Here is a 14,185-nt window from a genome sequence, read left to right as displayed (position 1 = left end):
AGGACTCCATCACAGGAGGGCCCCGCAACCGAAAGGTCGGATGGCGACTGAGCGGGAAGTATTGGCCAGGTCTGGTTCCCTAGAAACACAGGACAAGCACCGCTGAACAGGGACCGCCGTGACAAGCACCGCTGAACAGGGCCCCGCCAAGACAAGCACCGCTGAACAGGGACCGCCGTGACAAGCACCGCTGAACAGGGCCCCGCCGTGACAAGCACCGCTGAACAGGGCCCCCCCAAGGCAAACACCGCTGAACAGGGCCCCGCCAAGGCAAGCACCGCTGAACAGGGCCCCGCCAAGACAAGCACCGCTGAACAGGGACCGCCGTGACAAGCACCGCTGAACAGGGCCCCGCCGTGACAAGCACTGCTGAACAGGGCCCGCCAAGACAAGCACCGCTGAACAGGGGCCGCCGTGACAAGCACCGCTGAACAGGGCCACGCCAAGACAAGCACCGCTGAACAGGGGCCGCTGTGAGAAGCACCGCTGAACAGGGGCCGCTGTGAGAAGCACCGCTGAACAGGGCCCCGCTAAGACAAGCACCGCTGAACAGGGCCCCGCCAAGACAAGCACCGCTGAACAGGGACAGCCGTCTCAAGCACCGCTCCGCTGGGCCCCTCCTGTCAAGCACCGCTCCGCTGGGCACCGCCGTCTCAAGCACCGCTCCGCTGGGCCCTTCCTGTCAAGCACCGCTCCGCTGGGCCCTTCCTGTCAAGCACCGCTCCGCTGGGCCCTTCATCTCAACCACACCGTGACTGAAGATGGACATTACAACATAACGAGCACTATCAGATCAGACCTGAGACTGGGAAAAGACTGCTCCTGCCTCTTCTGGAATAAAGACTTGCAGGAAACCACCTCTGCCAAACTCTTCACTGAAGGTAACGCAACACCTTCCTCGAGGTCCTGAAACAAAAGTGGCTCTTAATTAACTCGAACATTTGAAATAAGTTTGAGTGATGGAAGTAGTAAGTGCGCGGGAAAGGGTGCTTATGTAGTGCATCATTGCTAAACTCATCGCCTAAAGGCGCTTCCCTGATGCAGAGGTGACTGTACCAGGGTAGGAAGAGTTGCCTGTTCAATTTCTTTTGGGAAACTAAGTGAGTACTCCTGGTATAAGTGCATGCTGGTATTGCAAAACTAAAAGTCCATATTTATATTTACCTCTGTGCTGTCTAGTGCTGGTCTAGGCAAAGAGTTCAGGTAATTTAACCTGCTGCCATTTGTGGACATATACATTGCATGTATCAGACGGCCTCTGCAACTACATCTGGTAATCCATACCGCTGAATAGATACAGATATGTGTTGCAGTTACAGGGACCACACCATTTGCATATCACTATGGATCAAAATTGATTTAGGTGAAATATTTTTGTTTACATTTTATAAGCAGAAGTTAGCAAATACATTGGTAATCATTTTCATTTCCAAAAAGTTATAAACACATAGATTATAATAGCCTCTTGCAATAGAAGGTTGACACTTTCATGCTACCGGTCTGTCATCTGCTCAGATAGCGTTCACAAGTTATTTGCTCCACTTGTAGCTCTACTGCATATGGTGGGTGTTCAAATATTTCCATACTTGAATGACTGGCTAATAAATGCCCCTTCCTTTTCTAAGGCACAATTCTATTTGGAAAGAGTCTGCAGCTAAACCTCAGATTCATGTTTAATCTTGTAAACGTCGGGGTTGTGGCCTGGACAGCCAAGGTGATGGATGGACTTTTCTAAGCTCCCGCACCGCTGCTCCAAGTTGCAGTCTCCCTGGGTGCTGGCGTGCACTGGAGACGCGGTGACTGGACGCACCGATTTTTTGGCAGCTGCGACCGGCCCCATTTGCCCACGACGGGGCCTCAAAGCCGGAAGCAGGTGGGAAAGAACTCTCCCCACGGCTGCACAGACTATGCCTGCCAGCTGGAGAGTGGTTGGGCCCGGAGCACAGCGGTGAGCCCCTGCTGTCATGCCTGATCTCCGAGCAGAGACAGAAATAGGGCGGCTGGGAGGCCTGAGAGACTCGTGCCGTAGGCCATGTGGGGGTGAGCTGTCAGAGGCCGGGGCTAGGGCCGGGCCCTGGTGTTGCAGGAATGGGGAATCCTGGCCCTTTTTAGACATCAGTTCAGTGGCAAAGGAGGCACCGGGACTGTTCCAGCTCATCAGAGCTATTGGGGCGCGTGGTCTGGGCCTTCATCCCACACTGCCTTTCGGCTGCTGCTGTTCGCCTAGCCCCCAGTCTTACTTCTTGCAGGCATGGGGAGCATTGCCCGCCATATTAAGCTCACATCCTGCAGCATCTTGGACAAGGAGACCTCCCCCTCATAAATGTTTAACAGATACTGAATTCCCACACCCAGTCCCTTTGGAGTCAGGGGCCTCTCCTCTGCATGGGTGGCACAAGACAGGTGCACATTGGACGCAGCTCTTCAGCGGCTATCTCACCAAGGTAAATCATTCTCCTGGCACCTGCTGGTCCCCCTGCTTGGTGATTACACCCAGCCCCCCCTGAGGTGAACTTGGTGGTCTACACGGCCTTCGTCTAGAGGAAGCCTGGGTCCCTAGGAGGTGGGAGTGGAGCTGCCCAGAGGGCCCATTTTTCTGGTGGGCTCCAACCGGTGCAGGCAGGTCAGTTACCCCCTGCCCCCAAATTGATGCAACCGCATCACCACCATCTCCAAACAGTGGATGTGAGGCCTGAGAGAAGGGCACTCCATCATATAGCGGGTCGTCCGTTAGACCTCCCAACAGCGCCATGGGCCATAATACGGGACCAGGGGGACAGACCAAGATGGCCAAATACAGAGCCCTGGTAAACAGAGCGAAGGGGCTTTCTGGAGGCACCACAGGGACGATCCCCCAGCGACGGGTGACAACAGAGCCCTCATCCTGCAGGCTATCCATGACTCTGAGGCGGCCTTGGAGGCAAAGATAGGGAAAGTGGGAACAGACCTGTCCCTACTCCACCAGGACCTCCGCCAAATGGTGGAGAGGGTCTCAGAGGCAAAGGAATGGATATCTTACCCTGGAAGACACTGTGAAACACCTCTCTTCAGAGGCACTCTACCTGACCAAAGTTACAAAGGGCCTGCAGGATTGTTCAGCGGATGCCAAAAACAGGGACCGTTGCAATGAGTTCCCGGAATGGGCAGAGGGACTCTCGCCCAAACAGGAGCAGTGGTCCAGTCCTGAAAGGACTCTTCCTAATTATCCAGCTGTTTTGTCATAGAGCGGGTCCACCATTCCCTTGCCCTGAAGCCCCCGTCTGGGGTGCCACCAAGGCCTCTTACACTGTGCTTCCTGAATTATAGGAACCAGGGCGCCATTTTAAGGAGGTCCACCTCGCTAAGAAGTTTTCCTACCAATCTGGGCACATCATGATCTTTCCACACTACATCCGAATGGTACAGACCCAACGTAAATCCTTTGATCAAGTCAAAATGAAACTGAGAGCCCTGTGCATCCCACATATGCTTCTGTATCCTGCTAAGTTACGAGTGGTTCATGACTCCAAAATGCTCTTTTTTGAGCCCCCCAGTGAGGCATGGTCCTGCCTCACTGAGCAGTGACCACTCATTCCCAACTCGCCTGCTCCACGGGGCACCCCCAAACCAAAGCACAAACGCCTGGGTAAAAGCTTGCACCTACGTCCAATGGAACATTGTGACTTAGACTTGGCCTCAAAGTCGAAAGGAGAAAAGGAACATAAGGCAACAGACCACAAGTGGCAGCTTTCTCCTGAACCTGGCACGCTCATCAATTGACCACAAAATGCCATAGTGAATTCATACTTCCTTACGTCAGTACCATAATATCCTGATATGGTAACCTCCATGGTAGTTGGAGTGGTGGGGGAGACATTCCCGGACCTGTATGGTTCAATTTTCTCTACTCGTTGGTTAGTTTATTATAATAAATGTAGGGAAAGGGCGACAGATGCTTCTTCAGGGTGGGAAGTATAGGGTGAGGAGAATTGGGGGGGCCCAGGGGAGGCCTGGAGTTATTGTTTGTATCATGTTCATTTGGTATTATTGTTTTTTGTTTCACCTTGTAAAATTCTCCTTGGAAGACATCAGACCAAGCAGCCCACTTGAAGGGCTTCTCATGCTGACCCCCATTTATGTGTACATTCACCCCCTAACGCAATCATCCCTTAACATACCAGCTCCCATTGTCGACCATTTTCTCCCTTTGACACAAATATGGCCCTTTCATACATGTTAACGGCCTCTTGGATCGGATCAAGAGAGGGCCATTTTTCAGTTCATCCAGCGGCACTCCCCCAAAGCAGTATTACTACAGGAGACACATCTCCAAGGCATCAATTGCCACTTCCTCGCATGCAAAGGGTACGACAGGGTATTTCACGTGGGCCACACTAGGGTGGTAGCCATCCTACTGCATAAATCCCTGCCCATGGCTTGACCAAGGTTACTAGAGACACCCAAGGCAGATAAGTCCTAGTAGAGGGTATCATGGAGGGTATCCTGTATCACATCTTCAGTATCTAAATCCCCACAACACTACATCAACCTACAGTGAACACCCTTAGAGACATGGTGGCTGCACCCTCAGACAGGCGATACTGGGGGGTGACTTTAATGACATAATGGGACAAGCTGACCCATATGGAAACATAGGGTATGGCCCTAGGCGCGGCCGGGGTTTGGCAGGCAGTCACAGGGACTAGGCATCAGTGACGCTTGGCGCGTATAGAACCTGAGGGACTCTGGCTTCACTCATGCATCAGCCGCACATATTTCGCTATCCCGTATTGATTACTTGTTTCTACCAGCCGTAGACCTTCTTTGGAGTACGGGTTCCCAGATCCTGCCTCGAGGGATCTCCGATCATACACCTGTACTACTCCAGTTTGATGCGCCCCCATGTGGCAGCCGCCCAATATGGCACCTTAATGTGTGGTTCTTGAAAATTGATGATTTCACGCAACACTTACAAGATCAATTAAAATCCTTCCGCTGGCCCCTCTGGGTGGCAGGCCAGGCCTATATATATGAGGGGTGTAGCTCGCTCCTTCAATAGGGGAGCTGAACACGACAAGCTTCGCACATTGACCGACCTTGAACTTTCCAGGACATGTTTGAGAATGCCTCAGGGCTCAGAGTTAACTGGGGCAAATCCCTTTTGGTTCCCCTCAAGGGGCACAGCCAGGATGACGCTTGGCAATCCCAGAACCCAGTGCGTCTGATTTGTTTTCAGTATCTTGGAATATATATTTCCTGGTAACCAAACCTGACTTGGAGCCTAAATCTTGTTCTGGTACTGTGCAGGGCCAATGAAGATTTGGGGGCATATTTGTGAGCCCCTAGCACCACTGAAGCGTCACTTTAGGTGACACTCCAGTGGCGCTAACCTCTGCTCCATATTTACGAGGAGGTGTAACGCCACTTTTTGTGGTGTTACACCTCCTTGTAAATATGGGCCCTTCTGACGCAGTTATCTGCATCGGAGAGGCATGCAATTGGTTGCTGTGGAAGTGCCACAGCAACACACTTTGCATTTTGACACTGCCTCAGATTTACAAGATTTCATAAACCTGAGGCAGCGCCAAAATCTAATGCCACCCCAGGGGTGGCACTAGCAAGGCACAACGAGGAGGAATACTTTTATTCATCCTTGTCTTTTGCTTTTTCAATGCGTGCTGCATTCTGCAAAACAGCAAAATGACAGAAATGATTGTTTATGTGCGGGAAGATGTCCCTTCCCTCACATAAACAATTGTTTGAAAATGATGCTTTGGCACTTCTGTGTGTGCTGCATACTGCATACTGCAGCACACACAGAAGTGCCAAAGCGTCATTAGTGATTGTTTATGTGCGGGAAGCGACACCTTCCTGCACATAAACAATCACACCCTCAACACAGACATCCTTGCACAATGGTGCAAGGATGCCTGCATTGGTGCTGGCAGCTAAATTTAGCAGCAGCACAGGGGACAACACAGGCATGTGCCGTATTCGCTTAAATGCGGTGCATTCCTGCATTGAGAAATTGATGGAGCGTGACGCTGCCAATTTGGGCACAGCGTCACGCTCCGTCATTTCCCCATAAATATGGGCCTTGGTGCATTGGACTAATCTTCCGCTCAACACCATGGATAGGATCACGTTGCTCAAAATGATGATCCTCCCCAAATACTTGTACGTTTTACAGAACTATCCCCTGCGCATCCCACAGACATGATTTGACTCTGTTTAGGCTCTCAGCCACAAATCTATTTGGGCCGGTGGCACACCTAAAGTAGCCTTCAGCAAATGCATACGGTCAATGTATGATGGCGGCCTGGCCATGAGGAACGTGTGGCTGTACAATTAGGCAACAAACCTAATCGCTCTAAATGATTGGATACATTGATGGTGGGATGATCCAGCATAAAGAGGCGACTTGGCTAAACTGGACCTGAATAATGTCCTTCACGTTCTGTATGTCGCTCCCACCTCCTCTGACGTTCCAGAGGCGACCCAGGTGGCTGGGATGGAACCGCAGCTTAACCGGGAAAACTCTGCTGTGGGAGTGTGGGTGGCTGGATCAGGTGGCCTCCCTAGACGAATTTGAGGGATGGGACTACATAGGGATAGCAAGGCTTGGTGATGTGTGAAGTGGCAGTCATGTGAAGACTTTCTGGGAGCTTCAGTCTGAATTCCTCCTATCCACCTCCCAGTCCTTCTACTTCTTACAGTCACGTCACACTCTACACACATACCATGACACACTTCAAAATCTCCCTGAATACAGTTGTTTAGAAAACAAGATTCTCACCAGCCCCCTAGGCAAAGGGGTTATCTCAAATTTATAAATTCTTAGTGATCCACTCACCTACGTCACTGCACCCTTTGAGAGAGAGGTGGAAGAGCCAATTGGGGGAGTTAGAGGAGACGGACTGGAGAGAGGCCTGCATGGCTCATCGTACTTTAACAATCTCTGCTCGACTCTGCTTCACTAAATTTAAATACTTTCATCAAGCCTATATGTCTCCCATCTGTATGCAGAGAATGGGCCTTGCCTCTTCTCCAGCTTGCCATCGCTGCAGTGACCCTTGAGGGGATTTCTTTCATATTGTCTGGCAATGCCTTGGAATTCAGGGTTATTGGACTGCCAACTTTGCTGTATTGTCTGCTGTGGTGGATGACACTGTGAAGGCTGACCCTAGAATTGCTTTGCTTGGTATACTTGATGACATGGGGGGATCCAGGAGGGACAGGGTGTTAGTGGGAATAGGCACACAGCCGGCCAAGCGAGACCGCCCATAACTGGACCTCTTCAATTATCCTTTCAATAACAGCTTGGACTCTGGGAATGGTTTGGTGCTGCAAATTGGAGGAAACCATCTATGAAACCTGAAGATGTCCTCGTTAATAGAGCAAAATTTGGAAGAAATGGTGGGCATACCACGGCCTATCGAACTGATCCGTTGGGGGATCTGCTGTGGGATGGGGGGGAAATGGCGCTGGACTCCCTTTGGGACCCTATGCAGGCTTCTCTGTACAGCGAGTTGTCATCTATGTCGAACAAGGCGATTGTTTTGTTGTTACTGTGTAAACATACATTAAAATGTTGTTATAAAAAAAAATAGTGTAAACATCACATCTCCTCCCAACTCAGGTTCAGCAGGGAGACTATTTGTGTCTTCCTACCAAAACTAAGCACAATGACTTTGCAAGAGAATATACAATATCTTCTGTCTCTCCAAAAAGCACCAGCAAGGCTGTGGCTCAATGTTCATCGTCTGATGTCAGCAACTACGGTGGTAATGCCCTGGGCATGTTATTACCAGAAGCCTCTCCCTATCACCTGTTAGCTTGTTGGTCTCCAGAATCTCTAAAACATAAGAGCCCAGATTTATCAAGGGCTTGCGTTGCCTTGTGTCACGCAGTGTGAGGAGGATGGGTGAAAGAATAATTAAGCTATTATTTACCAATAATCCTCATTACTCTGATCCATACTCCTCTCTGTCACAGTCCTAGTTCACTCCCTTCATCTCTCTCACAATTATTTATTTTTCACTCATTATGGTTTGGTTATGTAACAGGGAGAGTAAGTGGGTGAAAGTGGTCATTTATGGGTGGAAGGAGGAGTATTTCAATAAAAATTACTTTATGCAACTCTTGTGAAAGAACCTGTCTCAAGGGGTTGAGGCAGCGTCATATAGTACGGACTGCGATGGGAAAGACTATAGATCAGAATAATGAAGATTACTGAAAAGTAGTAGGCTTATAGCATTCTACTCAGTTCTTTTCTCAGCCGCCCCCTCCTAACCTGCCATCATGGATGACAGGGGTAGCCTCCCTTTTGTTACCTGGCCACACACTAGGGGCCTGATCCGAAAAAGTAACATAGTTTTGAGTAAGATTACACTTTAGAGTAAGTTTGCTACTTTCAGTACTCACAAACTGCACTTTTATAGTAACTTACACTTTTGTAGCAAGTTCAGCACTACACATGGCCAACCACCGGAACTGCAAAACCCTGGAATAGAAAATAATGGAGGCGTGGACTTACTACAAAAGTGCAAATTACTACAAAAGTGCAGTTTTTGAATACTGGCATGTAGTAAACTTACACAAAAAGTTAAGTTACTACAAAAGTGCCGTTTATGAATGGCACTTTGTAATACATTTTATAGTACTACTGTAGTACCACAACACTTACCACAAAGTACAGTTAGGGGGTCATTCTGACCTCGGTGGTAAAAGGCGCTTACCGCCGGTCAGAAGAGCGCCATAACGCCGCCGCGGCCGCGGTAAACCGCCACGGTCATTCTGACCCGCAACTTGAAAACCGCCAAAAACCCGACATCCACAAAAGTCCGCCACACCAAAGGTCAGCGAAAAAATGGCGATGACCAAACCTCCACCGTCACGCCACCTGAAATACGCCCATGCCATTCCGACCGACGAATCCACGCGGCGGTCTTTCAACCGCGGTATTCCATTGGCAGTACACACCACCGCGGTCAAAATACACACACCCTTACAAAACACAACCACATTGGACAATTTGAAATACACACACACCTGATACACATACAAACAACACTCCCACACACCCAATACAATATAAGACACACACCCACATCACCCACAAACCCTTACGACCACAATTGCGACTGAAGGACAGAGAGAGACAGCACTGCTTAGAGTAGACCTTCACACAGAGGCAAATCACAACATCACCCACACAATTACCACGCACAAAACACCATACACCACCACACACATCACACTCTACAACACATACAACATCCCTCACCTCATCCACACCACCCCATGGCACCCCAAAGACACCCCAGGTTCTCTGACGCAGAACTCAGGGTCATGGTGGAGGAAATAGTTTGTGTAGAGCCCCAGCTCTTCGGGCACAGGTGCAGCACACCACAATTGCTAGGAAGATGGAGCTATGGCAAACGATAGTGGACAGGGTCAACGCGGTGGAACAGCATCCACGCAATCGGGATGACATAAGGAAGCGCTGGAACGACCTACGGGGGAAGGTGCGTTCCATGGTATCAAGGCACAACATTGCGGTGCAGAAGACTGGCGGCGGACCCCCACCTACTCCCCCAGAATTTACAGCATGGGAGGCGGAAGTCTTGCACATCCTGCATCCTGAGGGCCTCGCAGGAGTAGGCGGAGGAATGGACTCTGGTAAGTCAAATCTTAACTACTTCTTCCCACCCCCACCCCACCTGCATGCCAGCACATACCCCCACACTCTCCCCCACCCTCATCACACCAACTCCTTGCAAATGGCTCACCATCACAACCCACCCATCCCAACACCGAGCCCTGCATGCGACCACAAAGCATGGACACCCATCACCAAAGCATGCCCACTGCACACACACATGACCCCCACAAGCCACCCTCACAAAAGCCCCCACAGGGAATGCCTGCACTTGGGTACACGGCCACCCACCCATCACACGAAATGCCACACACAGAAGCAATAACCATACCCTTATACCCCTGCAGGACCCGAACGCCACCACACCGCCACGGAGGGTACAGAGATGTCCATCCAACCCCCAGAAGAGGCCCCCAGCGATGACAGCAGCTCTGTCTCCCTGGACCCAGATAACCAGCCCGGCCCATCGGGGACCTCTGGACAGTCGGTTCCCCACAGACAGCCACAGGCTACAGCAGACCTAACCCCCTCTGGGAACACCAGCACAGCTCCCACCCAGCGGGCCCATGCCTCTGTCTCCAGGACACGTCAATCAGCGGTGTGTCCACCACTACAGGGCACCCAGGTTGACCCACCACCCCAACAACAACAGGGACCTGGGGGCAGTGGTAGTGGGCACACCGTGCAGGGGACAGAGGCCCAGGAACACAGGGGAACTGGGAGGGCTGCTGTGCGACAGGGGGGGGACAGGCCCAGGGAATCCACTCTCCAAGAGGCCCTCTCCTCCATCATGGGAGCCTACCACCACTCCCAGGAGACGATGGCTACGGTATTGGCCAGGTTCCAGGAGATCCAGGCACTGCAGGAGGAACGGTACATGGGGTTCAGAGAGGAACTGAGGAACATTGGTTCCGCAATGGGGACCATCGTCGTGGCCCTTAACCAGATAGTCACCACATTGCGGGACCATGTGGCACCCCAAAGGGCCCCTGTCACTAACCCAGACCAGGAACAGCCTACCACCTCCGCCGGCGCTAGTGGACAGGAGGCCCCCACACAACAACAGGCCACCAGAACCCCACCTCCTGCAGAAGAAGAACCACCCGCAAGCGGAACCTGAGATCTCACAAGAAGACAGAGTAGGATGCCAAGACCCCCGCCAGCATAAGATACCCCCTGATGTCATCCCACTGTCCCACATTGTCACCCTGTCCAACCTTTAACTGCCCCTGCTCCATCCTTCCACAGGCATATGGACAATGCACCTGTGAGACTGAGAACTGGACTCTGCCATGGACATTACTCCACCCCCACCCATCACCGTTTTACAATCATGTACCTATATGTAGCACTTGAAATAAATCACTTATTGCACTTAAAAAATCAGGAGTCTGCTTGTATTCTTAACAAATGTATTACACATAACGGTGCAATAATGTTCAGTTACATTGTGATGACAACATACCAATGTCAATAAGCTTTAGTCCATGGGCAAACAAAGCAGAAGTCACGCAGTGGGTCATACAGCTCTGAAAAGGGAAGGGAAAGTCACAAATCAGTTAAAAGGAACTGGGGGGAAACACAGACAGTAGAGACGCAGGAGGCCTTAAGTAAATGTAAAATGGCGTGGGTGATTCTTACCTGTGTGCTACTAAAAATATTGTTGTATGACTGTATCCCTGTTGTCCGTGTCGTCCCCGTCGTCTTCCTCCTCTTCACTCTCCACAGGCTCCACAGCTGCTACAACACCACCATCTGGACCATCCTCCTGCAGAAAAGGGACCTGGCGTCGCAAAGCAAGATTGGGAAGCATACAGCAGGCCACGATGATATGGCACACCTTCTTTGGTGAGTACATTAGGGATCCACCTGTCATATGCAGGCACCTAAACCTGGCCTTCAGGAGCCCGAAGGTCCTTTCTATGATCCTCCTAGTTCGCCCATGGGCCTCATTGTACCGTTCCTCTGCCCTGGTCTGGGGATTCCTCACTGGGGTCAGTAGCCACAACAGGTTGGGGTAACCAGAGTCACCTATTAGCCACACACGGTGTCTCTGTAGCTGTTCCATCACATAAGGCATGCTGCTATTTCGCATGATGTACGCGTCATGCACAGACCCAGGGAACTTGGCATTTACATGGGAGATGTACTGGTCAGCCAAACAGACCACCTGGACATTCATCAAATGATAACTTTTTCTGTTTCTGTACACCTGCTCACTTTCTTTGGGGGGAACCAAAGCCACATGGGTCCCATCAATGGCACCAATGATGTTGGGAATATGTCCAAGGGCATAGAAATCACCCTTCATGTAGCCAAATCGCCACGTCAGGGAACACAATGTAGCTCCGCATGTATTTCATCAGGGCAGACAACACTCTGGACAAAACCTTAGAAAACATAGGCTGAGACATCCCTGATGACATGGCCACTGTTGTCTGAAAAGACCCACTTGCCAAAAAATGGAGTACTGACAGAACCTGCACCAGAGGGGGAATCCCTGTGGGTTGGCGGATGGGGGACATCAGGTCTGGCTCCAGCTGGGCACACAGTTCATGTATAGTGGCTCTGTCAAGCCTGTATGTAAGTACGATATGTCGTTCTTCCATTGTCGACAGGTCCACCAGCGGTCGGTACACGGGAGGATTCATCCTTCTCCTCGCAAGTCCCAGCGGACGGTGCCTAGGAAGGACAACATGGAGCACAGAGTCAAGCAACCCACAGGTACGTAACCACAGCTTGCACAGTACACGATTCGCTATGCATTGAAAGGCTTGTAGGAGTGGCAATGCAAGGCCTAGGCCTGTGTGACGCAGGGTGAATGCTTGTGTGATCTGTGGTGCTTATGTCTGGATGAGATGCCCGGCGGTCACGGTACGCACCGCGGCGGCACGCACCGCCGCGGGCGTGACCGCCATTTTCTATCTGATTAATCACTCGAGACCTGATCATCCACAGGAGAGGACCTATACTGCAAGTGCTGCTGTGACCTCGGTCTGGAAGATACAATGGCTGCTGCGACTGGGGAAAGGGCCCCTGCCTTCACTTTAGAAGAATTGGAGAAACTTGTTGATGGGGTCCTCCCCCAGTATGCGCTACTCTACGATCCTCCAGACCAACAGGTTAGTACACAGGGTGCACGTTGTATGGGCTATGCCTGTGTTGAGTGGGGTGGATGTAAGATGGTGGGGAGGTGAGCGAATGAGGAGTGCAACGCACAACAGATGAGAGCATGTGCCACATGGCAAGGTTGGTGAGGGGGGGCCACTCACATTGACCATGCAGAAAAGTGATGATATTTCCTTTCCCACCCTGTACATGTCACATAGGTCAGCGCCCATCAGAAGATCGAAATTTGGCGTGCCATCGCCAAGGACGTCCGGGCCCTGGGGGTCCACAACAGACGGGGCACCCACTGCCGAAAGAGGTGGGAGGACATCCGCCGCGGGACCAGAAAGACCGCCGAGGCTCTGCTGGGGATGGCCTCCCAACGTAGGAGGGGTGCCAGCCGCCAATTGACCCCCCTGATGTTCCGGATCCTGGCGGTGGCCTACCCCGATTTGGATGGTCGCGTGAGGACATCACAGCAGACACAAGGGGGTGAGTATCAGCACATTCTGCTATCTTTGCGCGCAGTGGAGGTGTCTGGGTGGGGGAGGAGGGCTGTGGCTATCTCTAGGCCAGGGCGCTTTCTGTAGGCTAGGCCCCTCCGTTAGGCATGGCCCTGTGCCCCCGCCCCCACCTCTGTAGGGTGCCAAGTACAGCTATCCATGGTCCGGCCTCACCTATGTGTGCATTTGTCGTCCATAGACCTGTAGGCCTAGTCACAATATCTGAGTAGTGTACCCCGATTGCGTGGCCTAGTGCTGGGGGCTTCTGTGTCTGTCCTCTCCGACAACGGTGTTGCCAATGCATGCACTCAACCTGTCTTCATTTCTCCCCCCCCCCATTTTCTTTGTCTTCCTGTTCATGTGTGCATTAGCATCATCAGGCGGAGGAGAAGTGGCATCGGCGCACGAGGGAGCTGCATCTCACATGGCCCCGGAGGGCCATGCAACCGACTCCGAGTACACCAGTGAGACGGAGGGCGAGGGGGGCTCCACAACTGGGACCCGTGGAGACGTCAGCGACACAGACACGTCCTCGGAAGGGAGCTCCCTTGCGGTGGCGGCAACATCCGTGCCCACCGCCACAACAGGTACAGCCGCCACCCAGCGCACCAGCTCCGCCCTCCCAGCAGCCCCTCAGCGTTCGCCCGTGCCCGCTCAGCCAGGAAGCCGGCCATCTCCTTCGCCCCAGGCACCTCAGGCCCTGTCCCAGTTACCCCTGCTGCCCTCAGTGAGGAGGTCATTGACCTCCTGAGGACCATCATTGTTGGGCAGTCTACCCTTTTGAATGCCATCCAGGGTGTAGAAAGGGAGGTGCATCGGAGCAATGCATACCTGGAGGGCATTCATTCGGGTCAGGCTGCCCATCAGCGATCGTTCAACGCTCTGGCCTCAGCACTGACGGCAGCCATTGTCCCTGTCTCCAGCCTCCCTCTTC

General features: G+C 52.0%; 1 long non-coding RNA gene across 1 annotated transcript in view; it reads left to right on the top strand.

Moving 5' to 3' along the window:
- Positions 1-744: 744 nt before the first annotated feature.
- Positions 745-14,185, top strand: part of LOC138295592 (uncharacterized) — a 92,460-nt gene continuing 79,019 nt past the window's right edge. Inside the window, exon 1 of the long non-coding RNA XR_011203636.1 lies at positions 745-881. This is a non-coding gene — a long non-coding RNA (uncharacterized lncRNA). The remainder of the gene's footprint in view (positions 882-14,185) is intronic.

The sequence above is a fragment of the Pleurodeles waltl genome, chromosome 1_2, assembly GCF_031143425.1.
Source record: "Pleurodeles waltl isolate 20211129_DDA chromosome 1_2, aPleWal1.hap1.20221129, whole genome shotgun sequence".
Taxonomy (NCBI): Eukaryota; Metazoa; Chordata; class Amphibia; order Caudata; family Salamandridae; genus Pleurodeles; species Pleurodeles waltl.
The sequence above is the reverse complement of the archived record's forward strand: the minus strand, read 5'-3'. Positions and strand labels throughout refer to the sequence as shown.